Raw genomic sequence first — 12,675 nt, 5'->3', positions numbered from 1 at the left:
TTGATTTACAATTATATTTATTTACCAATTCATCAAATTTATTAAACTTGGGTATATTTTATATAATAATAATTGATTACAAAACAAGAAATATAAACGTAGTTATTTATAAATACGTTTTCTCGAAACAGAACCGTTTGTTTATGAACTCTCCTAAGTACCGTCTAAGCTTATTAAAAACGAACTGCTCCGAATGTGAATTATGAAATTATTTTTACGCAACAATATTAATAATTAACAAATATTTAAATTTCGTCTTTAATTCACTGTTACTTTCTTCATCTATGTATGTACTGGGAGATATAATATATACGGAAAATAACAACCACGTACAAAATTTTCGTCGCTGTAGATTTTATCTTATAACGTTATATTTAATGAGTTAGAAACCTTGTCAAAATTCTTACGTTAAGTGTTATCAATAGCATTATATTATCTTGTATTAGACAATTTGTCGTTTAAGATGCATAAAACGCAACTGATTTGAATATAAATGCTAAATTAAGTTACATTCATAGACAAGATAAACAAGATTTGGAAAATTACTTGAATATTTATCAACTTGGCTCACTGGTATACTGGTTATGGTAATGTCAATCTTAAAATTTGCTATGGTCAAGGTGTGCCCTTGAAATGTACCTATAATATCTAGGATTAAAAACAGGTATAGCCGATAGTATTTTCCAATTTATTATTTTTAAGAATTTAATATTCAACGAAGGTTTTTAGAGAGATTAATTATCTCAAAGTATTATAACGATTTAATTTTTTGCTCAGATTTAATTTTGGTTATTTTAGGTTTTTTTTATAATATAGGAGTAGCAGACGAGTATGCAGTCCACCTGATGGTAAGTGGCTACTGCCGCCCATGGACATCTGTAATCAACCCCAGATAGGATTAGATATTCCTACCTGAGGTCGGCCACAGATGCGCCGCTACCCCTGTTGACTAAGCTGGAACGCCTCGGAAAAGTCTGTCTCCCTTACCACACCCTTCAAAACGGAACACAGCAGCGCCTAACACTGCTGTTATTAGGTAGAAATAGGTGTGGCGGTGGTACCGCCGGAGACGAACCACAAAGGATTCTACCACCTTCAAAAATAAAATAAATACTTAAATTAAGCTTGTAACCTATATAAGTACTGTTTACGTCTATTGCATCATATGATAAGAAGGTTATGGTTCACTTAACGTTAATATAATGCCTATAGATAAAAATTGACACCCTGAGTTACCATAGTCTAGTAGGGATGAGCTGACGCCTTAGCTCTGTTTCAGGCCTGTGGTCTCTGATGTTCGCATGTATACGTACAGGATTCCTAAAGCAACTTTAAAGTTTTTATGAAAGTAGGAATGCCTACTTTCATAAAAACTTTAAAAATTCATAACAAACAAATTACACTAAATTTTCGCCTGAATCCTTTAAAGTATTCGCAAACGTAACGTACGTTACGTTACGTACGTAAAGAGGAAAAACGCAGAATTAAAACATTAAAGTCGTAAGTTTACCCTTGTTTACTTTCCCCACACGCAATTGCATAAGGCAACTAAGTAATTGGCTTAGAGTAAAGTGCAATTAAGTGTAAAAAAGATTTTTATAGGTGTTCGCTCACTTGCTCTACTAAGTGGTTTCAACGTACGACCAATTAGAACCTTCGGTTTCGTCCGAGGGCTTATTTAGATAAACTGTCGCGATTTTTGGAAACTTTTTTTATGTAATGAGCTCGCTCGCAACTCAGACAGGAACTCTACATATACTTGAAATAAGTAACGTAAGTATGTGTGCAATTCTCAAGAATTATCTAAGTTTGTGTTAAATTTGCGTTTAAAGCGATTCAACAGATAGACAAAATAAAAAGGAAAGTATTATATAATAATTCAATAACAAAGAATGTAAGCTAACTTTTATAAATTACAGACGCATATTTAAATTTAATTTACCAGTAGTTATTTGTGATATTATTTTCTTACGAAGGTGTGCTGCTGTGTCTGATTAAAAAAACGTTTCCAGATAAAATTCGATTTCAAAACTGAGATCTTATTTACTAGCAATTAATATAAAATACTCGGCGATAAACTTAAACCAAAATGTACGTAACTGAGCTGTTTTCACAAAAAACACCATTTCATCCTGCTTACAACAGTCTGCTTCACCGCCGTTTAACTAGGGTTTTATGAATGGGCCTGAAACTTTTAGTACCAAACATAGTACTGCTAGGCTGGTTACCCGCGAAACAAAAAGCTCTGAAGCCTTACGTTCTACGAGATATTAAGCGTGGCTCTGTATTACTCCCACGCACTCAAATTCCTGAATCATTTTTATATACACTTAATTTATTAATTTTAGATAAGTTAATTCACATTGTTATGGGAATAATGTTTCTTTAACAGAATGATTTTATAGTGAGATTCGCCTTAAAAAAATAAAGTTCAATAAAATATTTATTCCAAAAAGGAAATATTAAAAGATATTACTTATTTACGTCCTTTAACGTTTTTCATATTCGTAACATAATAAAATGCATACAACAAACAGTAAGTCTCAAAACAGCCGGTCTCAAGTTTCACATAACTAAGATAATGTATTGAAATAAGATTGAAAAAATACTGCTTTAAAATCTAGGTAATCAGAAAAGATTCAGACTTCAAAGTCTAAAAATTAAAGTATTCAAACGCTTTGTGATAAGCCTGCCTAAACGAGAGATCTAGCGTATCGCTCGATCTATCGAGGTTCCTCTCAGCCGCGGGGGCAATGGAGAAGATATGCCGGACTCCTACCGCCTAAAACCCCACGGTGTTCCTCTGTACGCCCTTTGTCGGAACTGCGGGTACGCTACGTATTCGTCCGCGGTCCCTACGGCGCCTGCCTACAACGGAGCCCGTCTCTGTATGGTATGGAGCTGGAGCTACTCCATCCAGTCGTCGTTGAGGTGCGCGCAGGAACACCGCGCGAGCCCTACATTCCGACTATAACGGCAAAAATAGGTACGAAATAGTAACGAAGTTGATGCTCGATCCACAGAGTTCTGTCACCTTACATACTTGTAAACCACCTAAACCTGGTTCACTATTCACACGTCGTGACTGAATAATAAACCAGACGTAAGCTTCCGCGGTTGATAGGCATTACGCAAATGGAGATGGATGTGTCAACATACGAGTACCGTCTTCGAGTTGTTAGCGACCACACTTGAAGACACGGAAGACTTTGTTTAAATATTTACTATCGAGTGAAAGGCGGGTCGTCAGACTTTTCGTAAATCATCGACTTTATGACTGTATAGTCTTGTTTTCTCCTACATATATAAAATATATATAAATGCAAGTGAATAATTCATATTGGAACTTCATTTAGCTATTTTTGTGTTTTTAAATCTCTGTCTTTTCGTTTGTGAACGTGTACTGGCTTATATATATGAATGTACTGTACCTCTTTGAATCTGTTCATCGCGGGATTATAGCCAGCTTTAAAGAGTAAAACCTACATAGTTGTCAATACTGCAATGGCTATGTATAAAAATCAAGTTTGATATAATTATTTTCAAATCCCATTACTGCTATTTTTTGCTACCGCTGTTGTTCCTCTCCCAGTTTTACAAAGCTGCTCAATGCCTATGATTGATTGATCTATGCTTATTAGAAGGTATTGCCTGTTGAGATGGCAGAGGAAACGTAGATGCTGATCAAATTACAGCATGTGGCTTATCGCGCCGGAACACTCCTGTCGCTACCTATAGCGTTTTAGTAGGCGTATTGAATGATTAAATGACTATGTTCGGTTACGCTTTATACGAATACTGCGATATCAACTGTAGCAAAATAAAGAAGATAATAATTATTTCTATACTCTTACTATGGATACAAACAATACAAATCATAGAGTAGATGTACAAACTAAAACAGAGAAAAACATAGACTAAGCTTTCAAATTGTATTTGTAATCCAAAACCGGATGAAATTTTAAATTCTCATTTAAACGTCTTCCTAGCCGGGAATCAAACCTCAAAACCCTGTGCTTCTGACCGCTACCCCAAACAAGTCTCATATACACATTTATAATACACACAGATTTTCAAATTTTATCTTTTAGATTGTAACTGGCAGACGCGATAAGTTTACAGACAAAACTCGAGCTTTCGAAAAGCTCCAATGAAAAGAGGTCGCAAGTCGCAACTAACACTTCGGTGATGAGTCTCAATACCTTTTGAATAGGCATGAGAGCTTTCTTTCAATAGTAAATAGCACTGCAGCAGTAATACTGCAACTGCAGTTGAATAATGACTACAGAAAGCTTCTATACATAATTAACAATTTGTCGCTGATATTATGTTTAGAAGTTGGGAAGTATTATGCACTTTCTATTTTATGAAGCAATTCCGGAATATTGGTTATTATTTCTATTCTTAGAGGACTAAGTTGGAACGTGTCATGAACCGATGCCAATCTGTGTGAACCCTTTTTTTTTGTTTACGAAGTAGAAACCTTCAAAAGGTACCCGATGACGTGGGAGCGCCGAGTTATGTGGGATTTTTACCGCACTAAAATGCCCCCGGTGGTCGTCCTCAGCGCTTGGTGGAGGACTCCGGGATCTCCGATGGAACACAACCGGCGTCCTCCGAGCGCGAATCTCTGTGAACCCTGCTAGCATAAACACGGCTTCTGTGATGGACACACTGTTCTACCAACCGCAATTATTTATTTATTGTCACACAATATCGGAGACAAAATCCCCCTCTTTTTTCTATTTCATTATATCTTCGCCGTCTTACATTAGTCTTTCTGGATCAATTACAATATTTATTGCTTCAATATCCTTTCTAAATATTTACCGCTTTTGTTCGGATGACATTATTAGCTATTTAATGGACCCAGCTGTTTTGACGTCATCATTAACATCCACGATCTATGCCTACATGACCTCATTAAACTGATGAATTATTTTGTAGAACCCTATTATTAGATTCCATACATTTGTTGTCACATAACAAATGAAACTTAATTATGAATGTATGTCGTAGGACATACTTGTAAGGCTAATAAGATTATATAAACTAATTGGCAATAAGCACGTGTTTAAAACAACTACTTATATCTTATTAGTATTTGTAAGATCGTATAAAAAATGACGCTGTTGTAAAGTCTTGCATGGTGGTTACTGAAAGTCGAAATTAGAAAAAGGGAAGAGCTTAATGGGGACCAAGTATAGAAAACATAGGTGTATTTCACTTAAGGTCCCGGAGATTACGGAATATGCACAGCAAAAGGTTTTCATAATTAACCTTACGTCCACAACAAAAGGTTCAGTACTTTGCATACAAGAAAAATATTGTCTACCGGATGAACATATAAACAAAACATTTCTCAGTCTCTCAGTCTAAACTAAGTGTCTGGCTTTACATCAGTCAAATAAATATAATGAACTACCAAGTATACATATAATTAGTATAATTTTATTTAATGGTATTCCGATTCCTGTGAATGGCGGGTGTAGGTACTCGTACTATCTGTCAAGCCATTTATAGTAATAAATTCATCTAGTAATCTGCAACTCCACCTAGAATGAAAAATAAAATAGAAAAGGAGAATGAACATAGTGGGCCAACAAATGTAAGTTGAGATATAGTCTAAAAAATTTGTCATATTTTTTAATATAAAATTATCTATCCTTACTTTATTTCACAACTGGAACTCACTTCGAAACTTTTGACACTTACCATATTATGACTAGACAAACATTTTTAATTGAATATAATAATAATTAGTTTATAAAACCAGTTTATCTCAGCTCTCAGATTGCTGAAACCTATAGAATATCCAGTAAGGGACTAATAACATGGAACCTTTAAATTCACCCGATTTTTATCTTGTTACATTCGGTCCCAGAAATGTTCAGTTTCAGTCTCCTTTCAGGAACTATGTTTTCCACTTGGTACCTTTATATAAAAATTATAATAAATAATAGACTTCCCTATTTATTATGCATCCTAATAAAGCAAATAGCATAATACATACTAAATTACTCACCTATATCAACACATTATTTAAATATCGATAAGACCTTGACAATATAGGTAGAGTAGCTTCACACTACGTAATATTAACTTCCTTCCATAATATAATACTACTACGACACTACGATGTGTATGATAATTTTGCTAAATAGCAGAATACGACACCTTCATACAAGTTGAAGTAAACGATATTACCGATTCTTGGAACTTTTTGTTTTATTTATTTTTATATACTTGTATCATTGAATTTCAAATAAACTAGTTCATCTGATGATAAATGGTATAATAGTTCCAAATCAAGTAATCGCAGAAAGGTTGCTTTCATGTCTAAGGGCCTCAGAAGTTTTTTTTTTATATATAGGAGTAGCAGACGAGCGTGCAGTCCACCAGATGGTAAGTCGCTAGTGCCGGCCATGGACATTTGTAATTAACCCCAGATAGGATTAGATATTCCACCTGATGTCAGCCACAGATGCTCCGCTACTCTTGAGGACTAAGCTGGAGCGCCTCAGAGAAGCATGTCTTCCTTACCCTTTAAACCAGAATACAGCAGCGCTTAACACTAAGTGTTATTAGGCAGAAATAGCTACGAAGGTGGTGCCACCGGAATCGTACCATAAAGTTCTACCACCTTCAAAACTCCTTTGTTTAGCGTAAATTTCTTTTTAGCCACTTAACGTATTAAATTTGCCTAGGCCAGGCATCTGCTTTACTTTAATTACGTCAGACATTTCATACTAAAACCTGAAATTGTTCAATTCTTTTGTATCTTCTACTTTGACAACATATGAAAGGTTCTAACAAAGTTGCTTCAAAGAATATTTGCTGTAAAAATAACATTAAAGCTATTTTCTACAGCCAACTATCTGTAATTTCGCGTGTCTACATATTTTGATATTCTATTTCATAAATTTTATATAAGCAATATTTATATACAAAACAAAAAAATACACTTAAAAGGCCATACACGAGGCCCGACTTTGCCAAATTTACTCATAAAGATACTTAGAAACTTTGGCCTTATTTCGGCTAATCAAATGAAAGAGCCACCTACATTAATGAAATGATTAACCGCGCTTGTCTGAATTCTTCTTTCATATTTAGGAACATCTTCGTTGTAGCATTAATTAATTTTCGGTGTTGAAAACACTAGAAAAATTTTAACGATCATAATTTCAGATATTATGCCTTTGTCATTCGAAAAATCCAAATAAGATTCTCTCTTATTTTTTGCCGCACTTCGTAGGTACATGTCTCGCCTAGACGAGTAAAAATATGTAACTGCAAAATGACAACTTTACAGGAGAGCGTTTCAAAATTTCGAATATGCTAAAATGCGAATAAAACCTGCATTTCTGCAGGTACCTCTATGAAATTTGGTATTTATATATTACTCTTTTACTATTTTGGTATTTTTATTGTTACTCATGTCAATAAAACACATAAAAATAAGGCAATTTATGCCACGAAAACGAAAAGTTACTTTTGTGGGTTACGATGTTACACATAGGAGGGGTTATACGTTTTAATGTAAGTGGTCATGTTGCTATATTATTGTTAGGTGAATGTGGTTAGGTTAGGTTATGGTTCCAAATTAACGGGATCAGCATCATGGTTAGGACCCTGATTTATTTAGACTACTTCATAATTCTAATATTTTCATAATTCTATTTCTGTGGGATGGGAAGGAAACTTTTTCTTCGAAGATTTAAAAATCACACATTAAACATTTTACTAGACGTATAATGATACAGAAGCTGTTACTAGGAATACTAATAGCATCGCTTGAAACACCTGTTTATCAGCAATTCGTTCCAATAATCTCATTAGCGAAGCTTCAGCTATATAAGTATACATTATCTAGCCCCGTACGAGCGAGGCAATTATTGGTTCACTTATGATGTGACAGCGAATAATAATATTACTGTGAAACATGACAGGGGTACTGAAGAAAGAGGTACTGTTTGAAAATATATGCTTTCTTTATTGTGCCTCTACGAAAGAAATTTTATATAAACAATTATGGTCAAATAATAAGATTGACTTTTAACTTAAAATGGATGCGTTTATAGGAATTGGGGCTAATTGTAATGGCACTATCATTCGCAATAAATGTGGATTAGAATATTTGACATTCACATAAAATATGGGATATCGAGATACATCTAACCCAGATAAAGAAACGAGAGTAATCTTATCTGGTACAAGAGTCATGATAACAAATAAGTACGTGGTACTGTGACAAAGTTTCAGGGAAAAAAAAATCCCTGTGTGTGTAAACAATGTTTGTTTGTAAGGTTCCGTACCCAAAGGGTAAAATGGTATTGCAAAGCCCCCGCTGTCTTTCCGATCTTGTGTCAGTATGTCACAGATCTATCTCTAGAACCGTGATACGCTGGATTCTTGATTTTTAAACAATACTATAATATACATATTATTTAAAACAATTAAGTACAAACTGATAAAAAATGAAAATAAATAAAAAAATAAAAATGTTAATTATTTAATTGTGGCACGGGACTCTCCTTGTTCGACTCGCATTTTCCCGATTTTTTTAGGGTTCCGTACATAAGGGGTAAAAACGGAACCCTATTACTAAGACTTCGCTGTCTGTCTGTATAGATATACACTTGAAATTTTTACACAGGATTAATCACTGTGCCCGCTATAATAACAAATACTAAAAATATAAAGAAGTTTAATATAAAAGGACCCCCTTTTGTATGCAACAAACTGCTCTTAGATATGTTTCCAACTTATGAACCGTTATAAGTAGACAGTTCAAATTTTTACAATGTGCGTACTTAAATGGCTACTATAATAGTAAATAGCAGAAATTAAAAAAAAAATTGCTTGTATGAAATCCTAAAGTAATAATAATAATAATAGTAAATTTTTATTCCTATTATCCATGTCCTCACAGGTAGAAGTCTATGTACCTCATACTGCTATGTCCCTAAAATTCTTGTTTACTTTTGAATACTGCTATAAGCAAGCACATTATGGCATCGAAGATTGAATGTCATGTAGACTTGACCGTTGGGATAGTAATAATTCTCGCGGTCTCTATCTTTCCTCTACTGATCATACCTTCTTACTGTCTCGAGTGTCTTTCGTATGTAATAATCGGTTTTTCTAATAGTACTTAACTCTAACGTAATTTACGCACCAAAACATTCTCTCTAATCTGAAATATAAAGCGCATTTTCAACGACAAAGAAATTTGAGGTTTCCGAGGAGACTTCTTACTTGTTGTATAAGGATCTTTGAGAATCGTAACTTTTTTTTATAATATGGGATTAGCAGACGAGCATGCAGTCCACCTGATGGTAAGTGGCTACTGCCGGGCGGCAGTAGCCACTTGGCCATGGACATCTGTAATCAACCCCAGATAGGATTACATATTCCTACCTGAGGTCGGCCACAGATGCACTGCTACCCCTGAGGACAAAGGTGGTACGCCTCGGAAAAGTCTGTCTCCCTTACCACACCCTTCAAACCGGAACACAGCAGCGCCTAACACTGCTGTTATTAGGTACAAATAGGTGTGGCTGTGGTGCCGCCGGAGTCGAGCCACAAAGGGTTGTACCACCTATTTAATACATACAAGATAAAACGGTAACCTATATTAAAGTACAGTTAATGTGGGTGCTCATTACTCGATATTCGTTTTACTCCTCACAGAGCATCATTTCCGCGCGCCCGTAATTTCCTTGGCACGAGAATCCATATTCGGTACCAACGTGCATTTAGGTGTTTAATTATTATGTCTGTTATATGTTTTACGAGCTTCTGCCCGCGGCTTTGCTCGCGTTACGAAATAATATTTTCATCCCCTATTTTATCCCCTTGGGGGTAGAATTGATCAAAATCCTTTCTTAGCGGATGCCTACGTCATAACATCTACCTGCATGCCAAATTTCAGCCCGATCCGTCCAGTGGTTTGGGCTGTGCGTTGATAGATCACTATATCAGTCAGTCACCTTTGAGTTATAGTTATATATTTAGAAGATGTATTGTGTCTTTAAGTTAACTACGTAAAGATCAGCTGAGTATTATTTTCCGTTTAGGTTGGAGGGCCCAATTCACAAAGAGATCACGTTTGTTCCTTAGATGCAGCGATTGCTGGGCACGGGTGCTTAGGACATAGTCGTCCAGGATGGCCAAGTGCCGGGTAGGCTTCACAGTTCACACACATTTATAAACTCTTCTTATAGAATTCTCAGGCGTGTAAGTTTTTTCACAATATTTTCCTTGAGTGATTTGAAGTGATCGTTTTTTTTTCAAATTCTAAATCCTGGTCTTGGGACCCCGGAGTGCTAGTGTATCGAATATCAAACCACTAGTCTATCACTGCTTAAGACCTTTTTATTGTTGCTTATAAAAATCTACTTTGAAAGCTGCGTGCGCGCAGATGCCATATCTACCAGGTAAAGATAAATGTATTATGGAGCCAAAAATATATTGTTTCTTTCGTGTGGACTTTAACGCACTGGCACATCGTGGGGAAGCGTGTACCACTATCCTTCCTTAATTCTCTAGTTCCATGCCGTTTATAGATGCATTTCGAATATAATTACTAAACAATCAGGCATGCTCTACGTATTATCTTTTAGTGACTAATATTTACATACTAAAGCAAAAAAAACTAAAAAAACATGCATTATGTAAGGTCAAGTGATAATTAATTCTGTTGCAGGAATAAATAACAACATGGCTATTGTTATCTTACTAAGCTAAATTAAAAGGGCGACTTTAAATATACCTACTTTAATGTCACCTTTATTACAATTATAATATTTTCACAACTAGAAGTAGAATATGAGCTTGTATGTAGGCAAGTATAACAGTCATAACTAATTATAAAAACACATTTACATATCTTCTTGCGATTCCTAATTACATAATTATCTTAAATATATGTAGTGAAGATACCTATTATTAACTTGACTATTGTTTTGAGTAACCATAATTATCACCAAAGCCGTTTTTAACCCGCAGGAATTTACAATAAAACAATAGCCCTATTATCCAAAATAGAGGATAAATATGACTTAAAATCTGAGAATTACAAACTCGCAATGCACTAAATAAATGTTGTCAGAAAAGAAAATAAAACAACGGATACTTTCCGGCTAAAGAACAAGCTTACACAGTTTCATTTAAACTCTTTTAATTAAAAGAATCGCCGTGCAAAATAAACCTTCTTGCCAAGTACTTAGACGTGAACGGAATTCCAAACATTTAAAAATTAAGACGAAATGAAAAACTTATTCAGTTAATTAAAGTTATCAAGTATCAAAACAACTTCTAAGCTCCGAGGCACCGGTGGAATGTGCGAGAGCGAGATGCTAAATCACGGGATGCTAAGTGATGAGGTGACGTCATGCCCATGCCGGAGTCAGTCCCAAAGAAAGAGTAAGCGACTGGTTTTATATACAAAAAAGAGCGCAGGTCAACCCCGGAGCGGTCGGCGTCGTACGAAAACGAAACATTTGAAAAAAACTCGTTTTTTACTACATAACTATAAGCAGATTCAAATATGCGACCACTCTTACCTTTGTAAAGAAGTGTCGTGCGCGCGCAGGTAAAACACCGAAATCCCACAGGTGAGACGGACGTTATTTTGATTTGAAATCCGATAAAGTGGAGACGTCGTTGAGGACCGACTAAAAAGGGGCCCCGGAGAACACTCGTGCACTTCTAGTTAGCGACGCACCACGAACCGCCACAATAACAGACGACACACGGTTTGTTTATAAAATTACAAGGCTCTTATAAATAATTTCGGTGAACCGGACTGCGCATGTCCGACCAACGCGCGCCTCTTTTGAATAAGGTTATGTTACAAGTTACAAACACTTTAACCGGCTTCACTGCACTAAAAACACTCCACCAGTTTCCGACCAGAATCCAATTGGGAGTCAATCGGAGTAAACTTTTGATACACCGATGTGAACTTTTCGAACACCGGCCGAACAAGTTAACTGTGTTTACCGGAGTTTAACTCACATCCAAATACGTACAAAACCAAACACTAATGCACCTTTTGACGATTCACCGGCTCTACCTGCCGTAAGTGAAGGCCGTGTCGTTATAAACACTTGAAAACTCCGGAACCGGTATAATTCGATTTCGCACGTGACACTGTCAAAATAAAAATCCAACAAACACTTTGACACTCAGAACTCACTGCGCGACTGCGAAATATATCATGGTTTTGGTACCGAAAGTAGTGAGCAACAAATTAAACGAATAGAAAAGAAAATAAACGAAGAATACTAAAGTCGGCGACTGCGAAGCCGAGCGTCCGACACTCCTGCTGAGCGCTGTACTAAACGCGAGAGGCCGCACGACCCGCCCCGCCCCGCGGCCCGCGCTCGTCCCGCCCGCGCCCGACCCGCACCCAGACACCGTATGAAAAATATACAAGTAACATCGAAAAAAAATAGAGTGCATAGGGAAGGAGTAGAGGCCCTCTGATAGATGTGGAAGAAATGTCCTGTGTTTGTTTAGGTAGTTTCGCGGCGGCGCGCGGGACGCGGCGGAAGGCATTCAATTAATCCGACAACACGTGCGTGATGCACCCTCCCCGCTACAATGAGCTTAGATAAGTGTTTAATCCTGTTTTACGAAACAATTGCGAAGTCCCCAAATCCGTAT

General features: G+C 36.2%; 1 protein-coding gene across 3 annotated transcripts in view; it reads right to left on the bottom strand.

The window, feature by feature from the left end:
• The window catches only part of heph (polypyrimidine tract-binding protein 1 heph), a 534,307-nt gene extending 521,952 nt beyond the window's left edge, over nucleotides 1-12,355 (bottom strand). For all 3 annotated transcript variants that reach the window (XM_073084198.1, XM_073084200.1, XM_073084201.1), the window contains exon 1: nucleotides 11,571-12,355. The gene's annotated coding sequence lies outside the window, so the exon portion shown is untranslated. The remainder of the gene's footprint in view (nucleotides 1-11,570) is intronic.
• Nucleotides 12,356-12,675: the final 320 nt, after the last annotated feature.

This window comes from Epargyreus clarus, unplaced genomic scaffold (assembly GCF_041222505.1).
Source record: "Epargyreus clarus isolate Ecla_fem2 unplaced genomic scaffold, WU_Ecla_fem_2.2 ptg000021l, whole genome shotgun sequence".
NCBI lineage: Eukaryota > Metazoa > Arthropoda > Insecta > Lepidoptera > Hesperiidae > Epargyreus > Epargyreus clarus.
This window is presented reverse-complemented; position numbering and strand designations above follow the sequence as displayed.